Below are 24092 nucleotides of genomic sequence, written 5' to 3'. Positions count from 1 at the left end.
TCGTCCTCTATGTATTACTCTATTGTAAACAGACGTTGTATTGCCACTAGGTGGCAGTATTTCTTAGGACATGTCAGTTTGCAATGTTTACCATGTATTTATTCATTCATCTATTTATTGTCGATCAATACAATGCATAATTCACAAAGTCTTCGCTCGGGATTTAAGCACCTGAAGACTGTTTGATGAGTCCGTCCGCAGTAGCCAAATGGATTTCATTGTGCAAATGGATTTTATAATGTCTATAAAATCAGGGCCATTCTGCAAGCAAATGAGCTGTAAAGTTGATCAACTTGATCGCAAAATGAGATGAGACTCTTATCTCGTCATTATAGTTTTAGCATACAGTTAAGGCTAACCATTGCATATCCTTACTTTAAAAAAGAGATAAATGTATATAGACAGTTAACATAATTGGCCTACATTACAAGATTCTTAAATAGCCATTTTATACATTGAAATAGCCACATGTTCTGAAACTTAAGTATTCTCATATATATTTTATATGAAATAATCATGAGACAGTAATTTGAGGTTTGTTAATGAGTCAGCTATTGCGTTACTGTAGTGTTAATGTGTGTTTACAAACTGCTAAGTACATCTATAAATACAAATAATCATAACAAGAATAAACACATGTCTGTTTTTGCTGTTCTTTTCTAATTTATGATGCAGGAGCTTCGATGAGTCGAATCGAATGTCAATGACTGTCAAATTCATTCATTCATTCAATCATTCATTCAATCATTCAATTATTCATTCCTCAAACCATCACTGTCAAATGAAATTTTCTGAATTGTCAAATTGAAGCTACAAAATCAAGTATTTTTTTCAGTCAAGTACTATTAAAATCAAATTTTTAAACGTAAGCGAAAACGTTTTGTTTTCAGTTTTTTAATTGCTGTCAAATCAAATTATTTCCCAACCACATCAAATCAAATTGGATCTTCTTACGTAATTGATTCTAATTATTCCCCATCCACGTTGAATCAAATCAAATCTTCATATGGAATATAATCTTTTATTTATTTCACCCAAGCCCTGTCGAATCAAATTATTTTCCAACAACGTTGAATCTAATCGAATCTTCATAAGCAAATTAAATCTTTTTTTTTTATTCCAAGCTCTGTTGAATCAAATTATTTCCCAACCACATTGAATCAAATTGAATCGTTGTACGGAATCAGATCTTGTGTTTATTTATTTATTTATTTCATCCAAGTGCTGTCGAATCATATTATTTCCCAACCAAGTTGAATCAAATCGAATCTTTGTACGGAATCAAAACTTTTATTTATTTATTTAATCCAAGCGTTGTCGAATCATATTATTTCCCAACCAAGTCGAATCAAATCTAGGGAATCAAATCTTTTTTTTTTTTTAAGTGCTGTCGAATCAAATGATTTCCCAACAATGTTGAATCAAACTGAATCTTCATAAGTAAATTTAATCTTTTTTTTTTTGATCCAAGCTCTGTTGAATCAAATTTTTTCCCAACTACGTTGAATCAAGTTGAATCTTCGTAAGGAATCAAAACTTATTTATTTATTTATTTATTTAAGCCAAGCGCTGTCAAATCGAATTATTTCCCAACCAAGTTGAATCAAATTGAGTCTTCGTAGGAAATCAAATCTTTTTTTCTTTTTTTTTTTCAAGCTCGTCGAATCCATTTTTTCCCAACAACACTGAATCTAATTGAATCTTCATGAGCAAATTGAATCTTTTGTTGTTGTTTTTTTATCCAAGCTCTGTTGAATCAGATTATTTCCCAACCACATTGAATCAAACTGAATCTTAATACGGAATCAGAACATTTATTTATTTATTTATTTCAGCCAAGTGCTGTCGAATCATATTTTTGCCCAACCAAGTTGAATCAAATCGAATCTTCAAAGGGAATCAAATCTTTTTTTCTTTTTTTTTCATGCTCTGTTGAATCAAACTATTTCCCAAACGACATTGAATCTAATCGAATCTTCATAAGGAAATTTAATCTTATTTTTTTCTCCAAGCTCTATTGAATCTTTATTATTTTAATTATTTCGCAACCACATTGAATCAAACTGAATCTTCGTACGAAATTGAATCTTTTATTTATTTATTTCATCCAAGTTCTGTCGAGTCATATTATTTCCCAACCAAGTCGAATCTAATCGAATCTTCATAGGGAATCAAATCTTTTTTTCTTTTTTCTTCAAACTCTGTCCAATCAAATTATTTCCCAATAATGTCGAATCTAATCAAATCTTCATAAGAAAATGTAATCTTTTTTTTTTTTTTTTTTATCCAAGCTCTGTTGAATCAATTTTTTTCCCAACCACATTGAATCAAATTGAATCTTCGTACGGAATCAAAACTTTTATTTATTTATTTAATCCAAGCGCTGTTGAATCTAATTATTTCCCAACCAAGTCGAATCAAATCAAATCTTTGTAGGGAATCAAATCTTTTTCTTCTTTTTTTTTTTCAAACTCTGTCCAATAAATTATTTTCCAACAACGTTGAATCTAATGGAATCTTCATAAGCAAATTGAATGTTTTTTTGTTGTTGTTGTTGTTGTTTTTTATCCAAGCACTGTTGAATCAAATTATTTCCCAACCACATTTAATCAAATTGAATCATCATACGCAATCAAATCTTTCATTTATTATTTAATCCAAGCGCTGTCGAATCAAATTATTTCCCAATCACATTGAATCAAATTGAATCTACGTACGGAATCGATTCTTTTATTTATTTATTTAATCCAAGCGCTGTCAAATCATTTTATTTTCCAACCAATTTGAATCAAATCAAATCTTTGTAGGGAATCAAATCTTTTTTTCTTATTTTTTTGTCAAATCAAATTATTTTCCAACAACGTTGAATCTAATCGAATCTTAATAAGCAAATTGAATCTTTTTTTTTTATCCAAGCTCTGTTGAATCAAATTATTTCCCAACAACGTCGAATCAAATTGAATCTTCATAAGGAAATTGAATTCTTTCTTTTCTCTCTTTTTATTTTTTATCCCAGCTCTGTTGAATCTTATTATTTTCCAACCACATTGAATACAATACAATCTTCGTACGGAATCAAATCTTTTATGTATGTATGTATGCATGTATGTATTTATTTCATCGAAGCGCTGTCGAATCATATTATTTCCCAACAACGTTGAATAAAAAAGAATCTTCATACGGAATCAAATCTTTTATTTGTTTATTTGTAGTAATTATTTATTTATGTAATCCAAGCGCTGTCGAATTGAATCATTTCACGGTGAATCAAATTAAATCTTAGTAGTGAATCAAATCTTTTTCGCTGTTGTTTCTTGACCTTTGTTCATTTATAACGCAGGATCTTCCATTAATCGAATCGAATCGAATATGTCAATGACTGTCGAATTCATTCATTCATTCACACTTCAGCTAATCACTGTCAAATCAAACCAAATTGTAGTACAGAATAATCAGTTATCAATTTTTCTGCAGCCAATCGCTGTCAAACAGAATACAAAATCAAGTATTTTTTTCCCCTCAGTCACACTATCAAAACATATTTTTAAACCTAAGCGAATGTTTTGTTTTCACTGAATCGCTGTCAAATCGATTTACGTCGAATCAAATCGAATCCTCATATAGAATCGAATCTTTTTATATATATATATAAATCCAAGCGCGGTTGAATCGAATCTTTCTCTGTGATTCCCCGTCAGATGACTTCAGAATAACCGGACCGCTTGTGCGAAGGACAGACAGTCAGATGTTATGGCGTGATGTTTCTTATGAAATACTGTAATCGACAAAGCACAGCGGCTCAAATACCCAAAAGAAGTAGCCAACGCAGGACGTTTTGTCCTCGGCATATGGTTGTGCATTGTTGTTCTTTTTAACCCTCGTTTGTCTTTTGTAATTGGATAGGATGGTCCTCTCTCCTTTAGCCCCCCCTTTCGCTCTCTCTCTCTCTGTCTCTCTTTGCCTCTCTCTCTATCTCCCACTCTCTCTCTTTCCCTGACATCGGGGTTTTCTGTCTTACAGTAAGCGCCTGGCACTGACAATGTGGACATCAGCGGGGAATATATAGTGTATCATCAAAATTCGCATCGTGTTATCAGCGCATTCAACTTCATTATTACCAGGTAAGACGGCATTATAATACCTTTTATCTGTATTCATATCGTATCTGTATAGCTTACGGTGAACGCATCCGCTGTTAATCTGATCCGGTCAGAAGTGAGAGATGGTTCAGAATCGCGCTGTTATCCCGTAGGAAAGCGCTGCCGCTGTTGTTGTTATGACAATAAAAGCGTAACGCGTTGCGTACGGGTCCGTTTCAACACTATTAATACAAGTTGAACAACTAATATAAAACGTAACGGCGAAGTTTAGTGCTTTATGAACGTTTTATGGACCAATTCACCTCGCAGCTGTTTAAAGGTGCCGTTAAAGTAAGCACACCGCGCAATATTTACAAAGCGTATATTGTGTAGAAGATTAAGAGACCATGTTGACTTGTAAATTTAGATTAAAAGCTAGTTAATCTGATTAAGCCAATGCAAAGAGCTGAACCAACCCAACCCTGGCTAGCGATTTGAGATTCAAATCTCTCAAACTGACTATTCTTCATTGGTTCATCTTTGCACTTTTGGGTTGTATAATTGGGTTGTTTATGTTACACCAACATATTGGTTTCTAGTTTTGTTAAAGATTTAATACTAACCCTCAAAGTTGTTTGTACTTAATGCATAGCCTATTCATCAACCGTTTTTTGATTCAGATTAAGCCTGTGTGGGGTTTTGGGTGACATGTGTTTGTAGACTGGATTGAAGTTCATAGGATTGGTGGCCAGATGCCCGAGGTCTGGGTGATCAGTCCTTCTGGACATCTAATTTGATTTCGGATGTTCTAATTGATTAGGTTGACCGGGAACCGAACCCTCACAATTAGTGCAAATACTCATTTGCTTGGGTCAGTGACTGAATGATTGAGCATCTTTGTAATTGAACTGAGAGTGTATTGGCTGTTTTAGGGCCAGAAAATGCAGCAGTTCGCCAACTTAGACTTGGAATTAATGTTCATTTTCTGTCAAATATTTTCCGAATTTTCAGAATATTTTCAGAATTTTCAAATATCTATCTATCTATCTATCTATCTATCTATCTATCTATCTATCTATCTATCTATCTATCTATCTATCTATCTATCTATCTAATCTATCTCTGTTGTCCTATCTTTCTATCATTTTATCTATCCAATTCTTCTATCGTCCTGTCATTCTCTCATTCTTTTTATCAGATAGGCAAATCTATCTATCTGAAACTCTTGCTAATATAATTCAGTAACACTAAGTGCAGTCTTATTACAATTAATAGGCAATATAACATAATATACTGTAATATATTATAGTATTACACTGAGTAAAATTGGTGTATAATTTACTTTGAAACTGTAATTTTTCACTTATTACATTTCACAAACAAGCATAAAGAAATACACTGAACATTTTGAAAACAAAAATAATATTTTCTTTTAAACCATACTCTAGTGATTGTGTGTTTTTACATAACATTTTCTTTTACAGTGTATATACCATATTGTGATTTAAAAGCAGGAATGATTTAATATAATTCCTTTATTAAATCATTTAATTCTTTCATATCGACTGTAAAATACAATTTTATTATTTTTAACTATTATTAGTATTTTAAGTATTTTACGAAACGGGATTTTTTTGGGGGATGCATGACCCAATATGCATTAAAATAAAATAAAATAAAATAAAATAAAATAAAATAAAATAAAATAAATAAAACAGTGATATCACCAGCCAATACTACTTAAAAAAAAAAAATAATATTATATTATTTTTTAATGTTGTTTCAGCCTATATTGGCTATATAGGTTGATCGATATTTGGATATTTAATTGTGCTTTTCCTTCTTTCTGACTAATTTTACATTTAGGTCATGTAGCACAAACTTAATTTGTTACATTTAAAATTATTAATTTATTTATATCATGTTTTTTTTATATTGCTGTCAGTATGTAATTTTTTTTTTTGACAGATTAGTTTTGGATTTTAATATCAGCCATTTATTGATTATTGGTTATAACATAAAAATTAGATTATAAGGGATTTATTTATTTATTTATTTATTTTCCTGTGAAACACAAAACATTTTTTTTACTAAAGTTTTTCAGTGAAGATTTTTATTATAATATTTACATTTTATACAAAAATGTATTTATTTATTTTTGTTTGTTTTACTGTGAAACAAAATATTGTTTTCACTAAAATTACAATTTTAATTATATTTACATTCCATACTAAGTTTCTTTTATTTATTTATTTATTTATTTATGTATTTATTTATCTGTGAAACACAAAAGAATTGTCACAAACATTTACATTTTTATAATAATATTTACATTTCATGCAATAATTAAATACATTATTTATTTATTTATTTACTTTCCTGTGAAACACAAAAAATATTTGTTACTAAAATTAAATTTTTTATTTATATTTCATACAAAAATGTAATACATTTTTAAAAAATTCTGTAAAACACAAAGTAAGATTTTTTTCACAAAAAAAATACATTTTCATTATAATATTTACATTTCATAGAAAAATTGAATACATTTACTTATTTATTTATCTGTGAAACGCAAAAATAAATAAATGTAAATATTATAATATGAAAATTTAAATTTCATACAAAAATTGTATTTATTTATTTATTTATTTTATATGTATTTATGCATGCCAGATTTGGATTTTTCCATCAGCCATTTAGCAATTATTGGCCATAAACAAAAATGTAAGTATTAGTGCATCCTTTGTTGTATTTATATAATATATAATATATTTTTAGAGAAAATAGTGTTGCATTTAAACATCAGCTATTTATCCATTATCAAGAATAACATGAACTATCAAATACTTTTTACAGCATTATCTACTGATATTACATTACATAACATATTTAAAAATATTATTACTAAGGCATTTGAGAAATAAAAGAGTTGATTAGTGATTCAATCCGTTCTCCATCACCTAGAAATGAAGCAAAAGCTTTGACTGCGGCAGCAGAACTTGTTACGTAGAATAAAAAGCTCATTGTGCTCATGGCATTTTCTCGGCTAAACTGTTAGGCATGTGAGCAGCTAATTCTTGTTCTCCGAATCGCTGAATAGAGATCTTTGTCGCTGTTCTTTTCCCTGTGTCTGTACAAACCAGCTTTGAAGTCAACTCTGGATATTAATAGGGCGTACTGGGAAGACCCTGAGATGTCCTTCACAACAAGTCTATCGAAACTTGACGTTTGGACGAAATAAGACGTGGCCACGTAATTGTTGCCGTTAAAGTTTTGACAAATCTGCTCCAAAGCTCATTCGTTTTGGCTCTTTGATTAAGTCCCCTGTCAACTCAAACTGATATTCCTTCAAAGCGAGTTTATGGGAAAACAAATTGCCTCTCTGGATGGGGAAATGAGGAGGCCAAAAAAGTGATGAATGACTTAGAAGGAGGGAAGAAAAAGAGGATGAAGTGTAGACATCCTTCCGAAACAAAGGCGAAGATCTTCAGACCTCCTCGTTGAGGTTCAACATTGACGCGCCACCTAACGCAGACGGGCGATTAACTGCGGGTTTAATCTGCACGAGGCCCTTTTCTCCTCCACGACACTATTTTTAGCCCCACAAAACAAGCCCGCTTCCCCCAACCCCCTAAAAACACTGCAGGCGTCGGTGAGGAATCCAGCGTTTAAGATAAGAGGAGCAGGCTCACTTGGCGCTGCGTGAGGATGCTAAGTTTGTCAGCGTGACACGCATGTGATTCATGCAAATTCTCCCTTGTCTCTGCTGTTTGTTTGTCTGTTTCGGGCCGAGTTTGCGGCGTGTGGTGCGTCACGAGGCCCTCGGGCGAGGGGCGGCAACGGAGCTGATCGTACATGGGTTCTGGGTTTAAAAAAAGATTGGGGAAGATATTGACCAAACGTGGCCTTCGGCCTGCAACGTGACTGTCACAATTGATATGAGGTTTAAAGCACCTCATTATGTCTGTCATGGGACTTTCTTTTGTTTGTAGAACATGAACGGAGAGATTTTGTAGCCCTTTTTGATATATAATGTAGTGACCACATCTTTTCAAACTCCCAAAATGATTGGTTATTCCCCAAAACTCTTGGCTGTTGTTATAACAGCCAGATGAGCTTAGTTTGATTTATTTCTGGGTTTTGAACTAACAGTTCAACTGAATATGGTTCCTTTACTACACTACAATTAAATAATTACATTCTTATCATATTGAATGTGATGTAGACATATGCGACCCTGGACCACAAAACCAGTCTTAACCCTCTGGGCCTCTTCGGTCATTTTTGACCGAAAAATTTTATGTTTTGAATTTTTAAAAATCGTAGCTTCATCAGAATGAGATGACGCTTGGTGACTTTTGTTGCATTAGCTATGTGAGTACAAAAAAAAATCAGTGACATGATTCGGATATGTTAAAGGGTCAAAAAAAAAATAGTCACACTTGGCTCCTTCGCGGTCAGAAATGACCGACATAGGAAATGAATGGGAAATACGAAAAAATGTGATAATTCAGATAATCTTTTGGTAATACAAGCTACAAATGAGCAACTGTGCTGAAAAGAAGTGTTCAGCAAGCAAGGACTGACACTCTAAAATAACAAAAGTACAGAACTGACACACACACGCACACACACACACGCGCACACACACACACACACAGACACACACACAGACACACAGAAATAAGCAGAAAAATGCAAAACCTGATATTTATCCAATCAAAAAAATATCTAAACCTTGCCAAAATGTATCTTTTAGAATGTCTGAATATATTTCTAAATGCAAAGCCTAATAAAATGAAGAAACAGTAAAAAGAAAAAAAACAATAGGAATCCCAAAGCCCCTGTATATATGTATATAGGGAGACACAGGAGTTTACATGGCATTACACAAGTTTTTATTTTTTATGCCACTAGATGGTGCAATTTTCACTTTAAAAAAATGGATTTTAAATGCTTTTACTCTATTTTAATGTGAAATGTTGTATTTTTTGAAAAATAATAAATACATAATTAATTAAAAAATATAATATAAAATATAATTCTACTGGGAAAAAATTGCTCATTAAAACTGTATAAATATTGCATAGATTCATAAAAAATGCTCAAAATTCTAAATAATAATTACAAAATATTATTGAACAAAAATATATTTAATTGATTTTCCTGAAGAAAAAAAAAAGTTACTTTTTAAGGCTTCGGTCACTTTTGACCGCGAGGGAGCCAAGTGTGACCCCTTAATGAGGAGGCCCAGAGGGTTAAGGGTCAACATCATCTGAACGCTGAATAAATAAACACTGATGTATGGTTTGTTAGGACAGGACAATATTTGGCTGAGATAGACCTATTTGAAAATCTGGAATCCGAGGGTGCAATAAAATCAAAATATTGAGAAAATCGCCTTTAAAGTTGTTCAAATTAAGTTCTTAGCAATGCATTTTATTCAAAAATTAAGTTTAGATATATTTACAGTAGGAAATTTACAAAATGTATTCATGGAACATGATTTTTACTTAATATCCTAATGATTTTTGGCATAAAATCAATCATTTTGACCCATGCAATGTATTTTTTGGCTATTGCTACCAATATAACTGTGCTACTTAAGATATTATTAGTATTTTTACAAAAAAAATTTTTTTTTTGGGAAGCATGATAAATAAAATAATATAAAATACAGTGATATCATCAACCAATATTACTGTACTTTTTAAATTTTTATGTGCTTTTTTAAGCCTATATTGGCTCTATATTGGTTGATATTTAAATATCATTTAGATACGCATTTCCTTCTTTCTGACTAATTTAACATTTAAATTGGGGAGTACTAACTTCATTTGTTACACTGCAAACTATTCATTTGTTTATATCATGTTTTATTTATATGTTTTGCTTTTAGTATACATTTTTTTTTTTGACAAATTAATATTGAATTTTAATATCAGCCATTTATCATTTATTGGTTATTTATTTATTTATTTACAAAATAGCATTGGATTTTTCTATCAGCCATTTATCGATTTATTTGTCATAACAATAAAAGAGTTTATGAGGGATTTATTTATGTATTTTATTTTTCTAAATAAAATAATATGCCGTTTTAATATCAGCCATTTCTTGATTATTGGTCATAACATAAAAATTCAAAATATTTTATATAATAAAATAATATATTTATTTAGACCAAAGTAATATAGGCTTTATAAAATAGACTTTAATATTAGTCTTTTTTTTTATTATTGATCATAAAATAGTTTATAAGAGATTTATTTATTTATTTTAAACTAAATAACATGCAATTTTAATATCAGTAATTTATCGATTATAGGTCATTAAATAAATCCCTTATAAACTCCATTTATTTATATTTATATATTTATTTATTTATTTCAAAATAGTGTCAAATTTTAATATCAACCATTTATTGAGTATTAATCATAACATAAAAAAGACTTTATTTTTATTTACAAAATAGCATTGGATTGTTCTATCACCCATTTATCATAGTCATAATATTAAAAGGAGTTTATAAAGGATTTATTTATATATTTATTTTTCTAAATTAAATAATATGCAATTTTAATATCAGCCATTTCTTGATTATTGGTCATAACATAAAAAAGGCGTTTATAAGTGATTTATTTATTTATTTATTTATAACAAAATAGTGTTGAATTTTAATATTAGTCATTTATCGATTATTGGTCATTAAATAAATAAGAGTTTATCATTTATTTATTTACTTATTTATTTATTTAAATTTTTTTTTTTTTTTTTTTGTATCAGCCATTTATTGATTATTGTTGATTTATTGATTGAATATTGATTTAAAAAGTATCCTTTGTTTGTTTAATGTTTTATTTATATTAAGTAATATATTTTCAGACAAAATAGTATTGCATTTAAATATCAGGTATTTATTGATTAGCGACCATAACATGAATTATTAAAAATATCTATCTATCTATCTATCTATCTATCTATCTATCTATCTATCTATCTATCTATCTATCTATCTATCTATCTATCTATCTATCTATCTATCTATCTATCTATCTATCTATCTATCTATCTAAGTGCTGCATGTAGAAGAAAGAAAGAAAGAAAGAAAGAAAGAAAGAGAAAGAAAGAAAGAAAGAAAGAAAGAAAGAAAGAAAGAAAGAAAGAAAGAAAGAAAGAAAGAAAACAAGCACAGAGTTTTGTAATGAAGTGAAGGTGAATAAATCTTGACAGACGTTTAGATTTTGGCTGAACTGCCCCTTTAAGTAAAAAGAAAGCAGCGTATTGGCAGATTGATAGTATAATAATGGCTTAACGTCTGTCGCATGAGGTAAACAAATTAGATCCATTGAGTCTTGCAGAAAGAGACCAAACTTGCTGTCACAATGTGTTTGCTGCTGAAACAACAACTGCTCCACCAGACTCTTCTCCTTTAGCACTTCCTCCAGCCACATTGGTCAGCTCACATGAGGATCTTTTTCCAGTCGGATACATTTATAGGTATTGCTACGAATTGTATTTTTGACAGACAGGGTTTTCCAGACCAGTCCCCATTGGTATCTCTTTTTGTCACCACAAAGCTTTTTTTGATAGTTTAGATCTTGATGTACACACAGCATAAATAGATTTTTTTGAAGTTGTAAATGAAACAAAGACTAGTATTTTTAGAGGAGAAAAAACACATTTATTTAGTGTGCTACTTGCCACTTCTTTGTAATTATTACCAAAATTGACTTCCAACTTCTGAGTGATTTTTATTTGTATAATTTTGATAATTTAATTTTGAATTATAATTTGTGTTGTTGTTATGACTTTTGCTAGGATTTTTTTAAAGTAATATATTTTAGACATGTTTCTCTGTGAACTGCGATATGGAAAAGAGCTCAATGAAAATTCATTGAATAAAATATTTTGATAAGTCACAATCTATTGAAAATTTCTATTATCTCTATTTATTTAAATATCACATAATTATATATATATATATATATTTGAAAAAATGATATTAAGTAAATTTGTTAAATTTACAGACATTGTCTCTGATCTCTAGTTTTTATTTATTTATTTATCACAGTAACTCTGGGCTGAAATATGGAAAAGAGCTGCATAAAAATTCACATAAAATGTATGTATTTTTTTAAATTACATAATCATTTGTGAAATTTACAGACAATTTCTCTTATCTCTAGTTTGATTTATTTATGACAGTCACTATGGACTGGAAAATATGGAAAAGAGCTGCATGAAAATTCACATAAAATATATATTTAAAAAAATCATATTTTTTTCACAGACAATTTCTCCTATCTCTAGTTCTATATATTTTTTATAAAAATTACATAATTATTTGTGAAGTTTATTTAGAAAATAATTTTATTCATTTATTTATTTATTTTATTCATTCATTTATTTATTTATCACTAACTCTGGGCTGAAATATGGAAAAGAACTGCATAAAAATTAACATGAAAAATAAACAAAACATCATATAATCGTGTGAAATTTACAGATAATTTCTCTTATCTCTGGATTTATGAATTTTTGAAAAGTTTTATGAAATTTATGAAAGTCACTATGGACTGAAATATGGAAAAGAGCTGAATAACAATTCACATAAAATAATAATAATAATAATAAAATTAACATAAAAAATAGAGATCATTGTCCCTCAGATTTTGTCAGTAAATGCTTTTATTGTGCCTTTATTAATTCTTTCTTTTCTTTTTTTTTTTTACAAATAGTTTTTTAAAGAATAGTAGTCCCCATAGTGACAATAAACCAATCAATCAAAATATATATATATATATATATATATATATATATATATATATATATATATATATATATATATAGTGTTACTTGCAGCTTTGTCATTTTTTTGTGAAGCTACCATTTTCACTCAGAAATTGCTAGCAAATCCTACACCATTTTGTTCCCCCCTCCAATGTGTTGTCATTTTCCTTCTTCTAGGCCTGCTCATAATACAACCGACCGGATGACGGTTTTGGCATAAAAAAGGCCAAAACTAATGAGTATTAATTTGAAACGGACATCACATCTGCCTATTTGAGCCAGCATGTAACGTACAGCGTCAAGGTTGTTGCTTTTGTCTAGAGACTGTATCTAAAGTTAGCAGCGGCGCTGCGTTGCGCATGTTGTTTGACACTCATATCTGCTTCAGTCGAAGTTTTCTCCCATCAATGTCACAACAGCTCCCCCTCCTTCCTCGCCCACTGTCAATGCAGCGCTTCCAACTTCTTCACAGCGTCTTTGATATATTTCTTTGGAGGAGAGGTGTTGCAATTTAGAGCTCTGAGAATTTTTAGATCAAGAATGCGTTTCTTCTCGATCTCGCAGATTCCCATCGCTATCAAAGCCAGCTGGCAAGGTTGCAATCAAAACGCTGAAGATGATTCCCGGCATTTGACCCGCTCGCGAAAACTAAGAGCACGTTGTCGTTTGGATAAAAGGACGCTGAGATGTTTGCATTTTACTGCCATTCGTGACGACTGAGGATTGTTTAATTGCGCAGTGGATTTATACAGACCCCTCCTGAATAATTTCCAACAGAACGGTCCTTTCATAGACGGAGAATACGGATATTGTTTCATGTGTGAACGCGCAAAATGCAGGCCGCGCCGCTCCGCAACGAGCTCCCCCCTTTATTTTTCTGCTTTCTCTGAGAGATTGAGGTCATTGTTAATTGAAACACAGACACATGTTAATTAGTGTGAGATATTTTCCCCTGAATCTCTCCAAGTAACGATGTCCTTCAATTAATTACCGGGTTCCTGTCTCCGCTGCAAGCTATAGTCGAGAGAAAAATAAATTAGGGGAATGGGTTCAGACACAAATGAACATTCAGTCAGCCTTGTGTTGTTCACAAACTGACTTTCGTCTTATGTGGAGGACAAAAGAAGAGGTTTAGCCGAATGTTTATGCTGCTCTTTTACTTGTGATGAGAATAGTGATGCAAAAAGTGTCTAATATTATATTGGTGTCTTTGAAATCAAATCTGATGAAAAAAAAAAAAAAAAAAGATACAGCTGCACTGTAAAAGGTTTTCACCAGATTTAACTTAAAAACCTAAGTTCAGCAGCTGCCTTAAGTTAAATCAGCTTAAAACTACAAGCCATTTTAACTTATTACAATAAAAATGAGTTGATTTAACTTGTGAGTTGAAATGACTTAAGTTGATTTAACTTAACATTTAAAGTCAGCTGCTAAACTTTTTAAGTTGAAAACTGGTGAAAACTTTTTACAGTGTGAGAGATTATTTTTTATTATTATTATTATTTAATGCCATTTTGTAATTTTTGGAGAAGCTTTGTTATTGTAAACTAAAACTACCAAGAAATATAGTAATTAAAATAAAATAAAATATTCAAAAAAAATATATGTTTCCGTTTTGTCATTTTTGGAGCAGCACTGTTATTGTTACATAAAACTACTAAGAAATATTGCAATAAAATAAAATAAAATATAATAAATATTAGATGAAAAACTTTTATTATTTCCCTGGGAACCGACTGAATTAAAGTTCTAAAGTACTAAAATAAAAAATAATAATGACTTCAATTGCAGTTTGTTTCTCAAACAATGCTGTCATATATATTTTGCAGTAAAACCGAAATAGGTTTAAGTCGAAGTACTAAAATTGCTAAAACTAAAACTGAAATATTACAAATAAATAAATAAAAAAACTAATAAAATGACAAAACAGCAAAACAAAATGACTAGAATTTAAACTAAAATGTAAAATATAAAATAATGTTATCATGTGAATCATATCTATCTATTCGAACTAATATGTGAAACATAAAAGCTAATAAATAAAAACTACAACAGGATATAATAAAATAAAATAACTTGGTGTTTGACAGCCATTAGTATTATTAAAGTCTGACATGGACTATTAATGGAAAAGAGCAGCCTGAACTTTTTACTAAATATCTCCTTTTGTGTTTTATAGAGAGAAAGTCATTTAGGAATTATATTATCATATTATTTGAAATAATATTACATTCTATTACTTTTGCTCCATACTACTTTGTCAGAAAAATAAATAAATACATTATTGATGATATTACAACTAAAAAATGAATTATATTTCACATAATTGATTTTCCCACAGTAAATCCCAATGTAAAGGCATGCCAAATTAAATATGCAAAGCTAAATAAAAAATGTCAGCCGAAATATTGCTATAGCACAGCTATATTGTGAATCAGTAGCCTATTATTTTAAAGTGCTTATTTTCTGACAGAATTAAATCCCTTAATAAAGCAGGGTAAAATAAGTGATTTCTTTGAATTGAATTGTTAGTTTAGTGAAGCTGCCATCAATTTAAAAGCTGGCCTGTGAGAAATAAAAACGCTCTCTGAGATACTCTAATAAAGCCTGAGTAATTAATTCCAAATCGGGAGGATTTCCTGACAAGCGGTAAGTTTCTCCATGCTGATTTTTGGGATCTAATCAATCTGACGTGTGTATCAAACACCTGTTTTCCCCAAACACAACGGCTGCCACCTTCCATTTTAATCAGCCACAGGAAAATTGCCATGGTGTGCTCGTCTCCAGCCCAGCAGCCCAAACGCGGATCTATCTCCGCTCCGCAGAGCGATGCCCCCGAGCGATATTTACGAGACGCGCTATCCGCAAATAATGTCCTCTTCCGGAAAGGCACGCGTGTACCTGAACGTCAAGATGGGCGCCTTGCCACGGCGCGTCGCCTTTACATTAAGAGGAAAGCTGTAGTAGTCTACAATGCGATTTTCTGAAGTACTACTTAGACGAACGAGGAGGGGAGGGACCTCTGGACTTTCCGCCACTCTTGATGGTGGGAAAATAGTGTTCATTTGAAAGCACTCTGTATCCTCAGAGGAACGCCTGAGCGCAGAGGGAAGAGCTGAAATCCTCCATTAGACTCAAAGGTTACAGGTTAATAACTGACTGTGGAAATAGGATAGGAGAACGAACGCTTTTTGGCATTTGAGCTAAGTGAAAATTACGTCTTGCAAACATGAGAATATAGCGGAAGGGAAGAGCGAGGTCTCGACTGTAATAGCAGGATGTTAAAGTGGACGTCAGCTCAACATTGACCTCATTTATTAATGCGATTGATTTGGAGAGTCTTGGTTTAAATGTCTTTGCAGTTTCATCAAAATCGTTCTGCTTCTGAAACAACTAGGTCTGGGATGTTTTGTAGGACTATACAACTAGATTGTTTATTTTGTAATAAACATTCAGGATGAGTATTTTAATAAACAACCTATTTTATACATTTTATGAGACGAAATCTGTGATTTTAGATGAAATGCACTGTTGTTCGATGGCAGGGAAACTGGTTATGAATATAATATTTCCCTAAAGTCATGATTTATTCTGTTGAATTACAACTGTAGCATTATTATTATTATTATTATTATTATTTGTATTAATAGTTAACATATTTATAATAACATTGTCAACAAATAACAATAAATACAAAAAATGTATAGTAAATTATAATTTATTATTAATATATTTGTACATTTTTATTGCAGATATATATAATAAGTATTTTTTCACAAATTATATAGTATGTTGTTTTTTTCCTTCAATATCATCTATTAATCATATCTATCTATCTATCTATCTATCTATCTATCTATCTATCTATCTATCTATCTATCTATCTATCTATCTATCTATCTATCTATCTGTCTGTCTGTTTATTTATATTAACATTGTCAGTAAATAAAAATAAATGAATAATAAATTAGATATCACACATTATAAAATGAATTTGTAATGGCCAAATTATATGTATATAATATAATTCATAAACCACTTTATTTCTGTAAAACACAAAAATAGATATATTATAATAATATATATTTTTATAGTTTTTTGTAATTTTGTAATTAATTGTAATTTTATAGTTTTAGTAATTTTAGTACTTTAACTTATATATTTTTGTAGTTTTTATATGTATTTTTATAGTTTTTTATTTTAGTAATTTTAGTACTTAGTACTAAATATTTATTTTATTTTAGCATTATTACCCAAAACTATTAAAAAAAAAATAATCTAAATAGTTTGTTTTTTATATGCATTTTATAGTGATTTTTTATAGTATTTTTTTTCTGTGATGTTAGTACTTCAACTTAACCTTGTTTCAAAATGTTCAAAACATTTTTCAAGTTTCATCTAATGTTTATTTATTATTATTATTATTATTTTAGTACTTCAACTTATATATTTTTGTAGTTTTTGACACTGGACCAAAAAAACAGTCATAAGGGTCAATTTTTGGAAATTTTTGGAGCTTTCCAATGATGTATGGTTTGTTAGGATAGGACAATATTTGGTTGAGATACAACTATTTGAAAATCTGGAATCTAAGGGTGCAAAAAATCTAAATAGAGAAAATCGCCTTTAAAGTTGTCCAAATGAAGTTCTTAGCAATGCATGTACTAATCAAAAATTAAGTTTTTATATATTTACGGTAGGAAACTTACAAAATATGTTCACGGAACATGATCTTTACTTAATATCCTAATCATTCTTGGCATAAAAGAGAAATTGATCATTTTGACCCATACAATGTTGGATATTACTACAAATATACCCATGCTACTAATGACTGCTTTTGTGGTCCAGGGTCAGGGTCTATCTATTTATCTATCTCCCAACAATGAAAACATTGCAATCATTGACAGACATCATGGACGATTGTGCGAATGATTTTTCAAATTTCTTATTTTGTCTTTTAAAGGAAAATAATAACCTTATACAAGTTTTATTAAAATGACAAAAAAAAAAAATAATAATAATTTTTGGCCAATCTATTCCTCATAATAAGGTCTCTTGTTCAAATGTCCATTGCAAACTTGAATGCCAGGTCGAATTACACAGAGCAACCGAAGCGAGACGCCACATTCTAGCAGCCATGAAAGAAGCGCTTCCATGTAATCGAGTTGTACAAGAGCACGCTCCACTAATTCACATCTAATGCGCAACTTTTAACAAAGATCTAGGTCAAATAGTGCGTCTCGTCGAAAGAAAGAAAACTTCCAGTCTGCCTTTTATTTTAAATGAGCTCTCCCCCCACCCATGCATTATTCGGCTTCTCCAGCTCATGCTTGGGAGCACAATTATGTCGAGCGATGCCTTGGCTCTTGAACAAGCGTCTGAATGGTTTGCTTGGTCGTAAAAGAAGATCGCAGAAGCACTCAAGTACTTTATTATTTAAAACCCATCATCTGCTCGCTTCCGAGACTGGAGCCCTGCTGCATCTCCTGAGCTTGGATGAGGTGGATTTGTTTGTGCAATCCGAAACGCAAGACTCCCATCTGTAGATGTCAGGGAATCTAGATGTTTGCGGATGCAACAAATTCTGGGACATTGTCACCTATCTCATGTCCTGATCAGGGAACCCTAGGTGATTTCGATAAATGTCAAGCTTTTTGGCTGAGGAGCTGGGAGAGTTGGCATTGTGAATGAGGTCAAACTGATATGCCAGACCAAGGAAGAGGATTTTATTGAATTATGTTGGAGGTTGGAGGATGTGAAAATATCTGTAAATCAGGGGCAGCAGGGGCTGGAAAGCTTATACTAAATTTTTAAACTTCTAGCACATGACATACTCATAAAAAATGTACTGTTCGGTCACCATAGTACAAGGATGTACATATATACTGCAATACTGTGTTCAAAACATTTGGTACCAAGTCAAAAAATAGCATAGCAATACTATAAAGTTATTTGAAGATATATCCATAGTCAAATACCATGGTATTTACATGGTTCTTCAATCTACTTCAAAGAATACCATGGTATTACCATAGTATTTATATATACACAATAGACGACTATGATAAGTAGGTCCTTTTAATAAAGTAAAGTACTTTTGGACATTTAGCATGGTAGTACAGTAGTATTTTTGTAAATACCATGGTACTGTACATGGTACCATATTGCAAAGTACCATAGTATTTCCATGTGATACCTTAATTATGCTATTCTCACATGGATTTCATCAAAATATCTTAACTTGTGTTCTGAAGATGAACGAAGGTCTTAGGGGTGGGTAATTAATAACAGAAATTTCATTTTTAGGTGAACTAGTTTGTGAGTTTTTCTAAACAATCAGACTTTCAGATGAAAAACCTTATAGATTTGCATTGAAGAAGGGACTCGAGCCATATCTTGGGACCAGAATATCATTCTTTTGAGTTGGGCTAGTAATTAACGACCCATCAAGCACCCAGAATGCACTGTGGCAGTTTTGCACAAAAACTGCAACAATTTTGTTAATTTGTCTAACAGTACAGCTCATTTTGTTTCATCTTTGTGTTTTGCCCGACAACAAGCGACTTATGTCTCTCCAGAAAGCGAGAAAAATACGCCCTTGTTTGTGAGACAGTTCCCCCTAAGTCAAATAAATAACAATGGTGAAGAAGCTGCCATAATGGAAGCTCACATGTCATGAGGAATGCTCCTAAGGCGGCGCGCGAGGGGGGTGTTATGCTGTGTGGGCGCATGCATGCACGTCTTTATCCTCGAACACGTCAGAATGATTCATACGATGACAGAGCAGCCACTGTGCCGGCCCCGCCATCGCTTCCCGCTCACAAGTGGCTGCTTTGTGCCTCCATCAACCTCGGTGCAGAGCCGGCAGGACACGACGAGCGGGGCCCATTCAGCGAGAGATGTCCGCTCTCTCTGGATTTGACCGGTCCAAGACCGGTGAGGAGGAGGAGGAGAAGGAGCGAGCAGAGACAGCAATAAGGAGTCTTGCCAAGTCGGCAGGCAGCATCCATTCCCATCCTGAATTTAATATCCTAATGCGCTCTTGGAATCGCAGATCTAATAAGGAAAGAGATGGGGAGGGAGGGAGGGGAAAAGGGGGGAGGGAAAGAGGGTGGCCCTTTTCAATAATGAAAACTGGGCAGAAATCTCTCAAGCAGCGAGAGAAAGCGAGCGAGAGAGGCCTACCATAAATTACCGAGTCAGGAAGTGACACGCACGTCTCCAAAAGCTCTTGGAAATGCCAATATCTGGACTTATTTGTAGTGCAAAGATGCGGCAGTTGCAATCCAGAGCAGTAAAAGGGCTTTGCTGGGTGGAAAACTCAAGACTGAAGCATTGCTGACTGTGAACCTCAATCCAGCCGGTGTAAAAGAAACAGCCGACTGCTCAACTTTATCTCCCTCTCCATCATGCTTTCTTTTGTCCCATCTTTTTCGTAGAGTTCAGGGATTTGATTGTTGCTCCACAGCACAAATCTGTCCATTTAAAAACACATTTTTGACAGTGTTGTAGTCAAGACCAGCACATTTGAGCCCGAGCTACTCAGACCTGAGTACAGGTCGAGTCTGAGTCAAGACCAGATAAGGGGTAAAGATTTAATCCAGAAACGGGTTGGGTCTGGGTCAAGGCTGAGACTATAAATGGGTAGAGTCCAAAATTAGAGTCAAGACCAAAACTAGAAGAGGGTAAATTTTAAGTCAAGACAGAAAACCAGTAACAGGTTGAGTCTGACTCAAGTCCAGGACCAGACAAGTGTCTAGTCTGAGTAAAGATCAAATCCAGAAATGGTTTGGATCCAAGTCAAGATCGAGACTAGAAGGGGGTTGAGTCAGAATCAAGAAAGAGATTTGAAGGAGGTTGAGCCCGAGTCAAGACCAAGACCAGAAGAGGGGTAAAGATTGAGTCCAGAAATGTGTTGGATGAAAGTTTAGGCCGAGACTAGAAGGGGATTGAGTCAGAGTCAAGACCAAGAGCAGAAATAGGTTTGAGTCAAGGCCAAAAATAATAGAGGGTCAATTCTGAGTCAGAAACCAGTAATGGGTCAAGTCTGAGTCAAGACCAGAACCAGGTAAGGGTTTAGTCCAAATAAAGATCAAGTCCAGAAATGGTTTGGATCTGAGTCAAGACCAAGACTAGAAGAAGGTCAATTCTGGGTCAAGACAGAAACCAGTAACTGGTTAAGATCAGGACCAGACGAGGGTTTAGCTCAGGTAAAGTTTGAGTCCAGAAATGGTTTGCATCCAAGTCAAGACCGAGACTAGAAAAGGGTAAATTCTGATTCAAGACAGAAACCAGTAACGGTCAAGTCTGAGTCAAAACCAGGACCGGAAGAGGATTTAGTCTGAGTATAGATCAAGTCCAAACATGGTTTGGGTCAGATTAAAGACAGAGACTAGAAGAAAGTAAATTCTGAGTCAAGACAGAAACCAGTAACAGGTTGAGACTGAGTCAAGACCAGGACCAGACGAGGGATTAGTCTGAGTAAAAATTTAGTATAGGAATGGTTTGGGACTGAGTCAAGACAAAGACCAGAAATGGACTCAGTCCAAGTCAATACCAAAACCAAAAGACTGTTGATTACAAGTCAAGACTGAAACCAGAAACGAGTCAAGTCTGAGTTGAGACAGAGACCTAAAGATGATTCAGTCCGAGTCAAGATCAGTAGACACAAGACAGAGTCCAGTCTCAAGTATTACAAGACTGGTTTTCGATACCATCAAAAAATGGATTAAAAACAAAGATGAATCATCTTGTATTCAAATTTTAGTCTAGTCAAATGCACTCTAGAATTTGAATGCCCTTCCCTTTAATACAACCTGCCACATACTAGTATTAGCAATCAGGGAGGACTAGCATGAACTAAACTTAAAGAGTCATATTATTCCATTTGTAAAAAAGAAAAATCTTGAATAATATCTCTTTAATATCACAATTGTTTCTTTTAGATGGCAAATTGAGACTTTTGCTTAGAGCTACTGTAGTTTGCCACAAATTGAGTAATTTTTTTCTGTGGAACACAAAAGAAGTAAAATGTAAAATGCATGTTTTTGTTCATAAAATAGTCCCCTTTTGTTTTGGATTCCCCTTGGCTTTCATTGCTTGGACAAAAACAGAAGCGTTCTTCGAAATATCTTCTTTTATGCTCAACAGAAGAAAGTCATGCCGGTCTGGAAGAACACGAAGGTGAGCAAATTATGTCTAAAGAGCGTAAACAGTCAATTTTCGATTTCATGTTGACTTTAAGTGAACATAACTAAGAACTATTACGTCTCCTGAGCTATAAAAGAACAACATTTGAGCAATAAAATCTTCCTCCGCCTTATTGCTTTTCTTATTCTCTCCCTCTCTTTCGATCACCTCCTTGTTTTCTCTTGAATATACATGTCTGCGCTGGTAATTACTGCACAGATCTCTCTGTTATGTAGCGCAGAGGATGTGGTGTCAGTATGAATTAGGGATGAGACAGCCCTGCAGCTGACGTCTGCACTCGTTTTGAAGATATAATCATCCACCCTCGTGGCTCCAGCAGCACTCGTTTCCGTCCCCACCTACTCTTTACGCTAAAATACGAGCTAATCGCTATTATTAGCCCGCTAGGTTTCTGCAAAATAAATCGATTAGTATAACCTAGTTTGATTGGAGGTTTATAAACAGGTCGAGGTTTAGTAGAGGTTTAGCGTCTCCCATGCTGGTGGGATGATGGGACTGTCGTGGTGCTGAGGCTTAGTTTTAGCAGCAGGCATCTCGTCGTTCCAGGATCAAGGCCGTACCCTGCACAGTCCTCAGAAATAGTCTAATTCCTCTTTCCCGGAATAGGGGAATAAGTGAGTCCTGTAGTGAGTCTGTCCTCACTACAGGACAGACACTAGCGTGGGCTTCATAGGATAGAACGGGACAGTTATATCCCTATTTAGTCCATCATTTCTGGTTTGGTTAGTGCAATTTTGGATGTCAGAAAACAAGAAAATGTTGCAAGAAGATTTTCTAACAATGTTTTCACACCGTTCTTTTTTAAGTGTATTGCAGATATATGCTAGAAACATTATTGTTCTTATGGTGTGTGCACAAAAACTACTTTAATTATTCGCACGAGTAGATTACATACAAAGTCAATGCAAAGACGCAAATAGACGCACATTTTTTAAAGTATATCAAGTCTAAGGATTAAAAACAAACAAACAACAACATTGTAAAAAAAAAAAAAAAAAAAAATAATAATAATAATAATAATAAAATAAATAATAATAATTTTTTTAGGAATTTTGAAAAATGTTTATTCAAAAAATATATATATTTATTTTTTTTAATTAGATAGCGACCGCTTCAGGACGATTCCGAAAACATTACAACATTTCTGTAATGTTAGATTTTTTTTATTTCAAGGCTGAGAAAAAAAAGTTATCTTTTCAGGATTTTCAAAAATTGTTTTTACAGCATAAGCCCAATTCGGACAGCAGTTGTTTCTCATGGGGATGTAAGCTATTTTCAGTATTTACAAGGGTTAGTCTGTGATTTTATTGCTGTCCGAATCCTGAATGTCTGTGTAATTTCTCTCACCACCCATTTAAAAATCCCTGGCCGAATTACCAGGGATTTTCCAAAAATGTAATTTAATTGCTGTCCGAATCCACATCTCTGAGTTTACAAAAAGAAATAACATAAAATTCACTGTTTAAATCCTTTTTGATAACTGCCAAACATTGTATGGTAACTGTTGTGCTTTGCTGTAATGTGTATGTCTATTTATTACTGAAATGATGGAAAGCATTTACAAGCACATTTCATAACTGCTCCATCACAGCGAGTGGGAGCTGTTAAGAACAAAATGAAGAAAAGCATGTGAACATTTGAAATAGGTCAGTATTATGTCACTTATGCAATACAGTAAAAAGAGTGTTATTTACACTTATTTACACTGTAGTTTACACAGTAAACAAAAGGTTGCATTAACTTATTTCTGCTAATGTCCACATTTTTAATGACATCCATCATTTTGAGAGATAAAATGCAAGGTCCTTTTAACTAATAAAATAATAAATGAACAAGAATTTTGGATTCAGTGTGCAATGACCTTAAAGATTAGAAAAAAATGCAATCTTTTCAGGATAAAAAAAAATGTTTTACAACATAGTTAAAATGTGCGCTATTCAAGTGTCTGTGCAGAGTGTGGAAGCTTAACAGTAGCGTTCACTGCATGACAGATGGAGGTGCCAG

The 24092-nt window shown here is 32.6% G+C and overlaps 1 protein-coding gene across 1 annotated transcript in view; it reads left to right on the top strand.

Moving 5' to 3' along the window:
* Positions 1 to 3999: 3999 nt before the first annotated feature.
* The window catches only part of LOC141338412 (poly(rC)-binding protein 4-like), a 405056-nt gene continuing 384963 nt past the window's right edge, over positions 4000 to 24092 (top strand). Inside the window, exon 1 of the mRNA XM_073843951.1 lies at positions 4000 to 4121. The gene's annotated coding sequence lies outside the window, so the exon portion shown is untranslated. The remainder of the gene's footprint in view (positions 4122 to 24092) is intronic.

The sequence above is a fragment of the Garra rufa genome, chromosome 7 (genome assembly GCF_049309525.1).
Source record: "Garra rufa chromosome 7, GarRuf1.0, whole genome shotgun sequence".
NCBI lineage: Eukaryota > Metazoa > Chordata > Actinopteri > Cypriniformes > Cyprinidae > Garra > Garra rufa.
The sequence above is the reverse complement of the archived record's forward strand: the minus strand, read 5'-3'. Positions and strand labels throughout refer to the sequence as shown.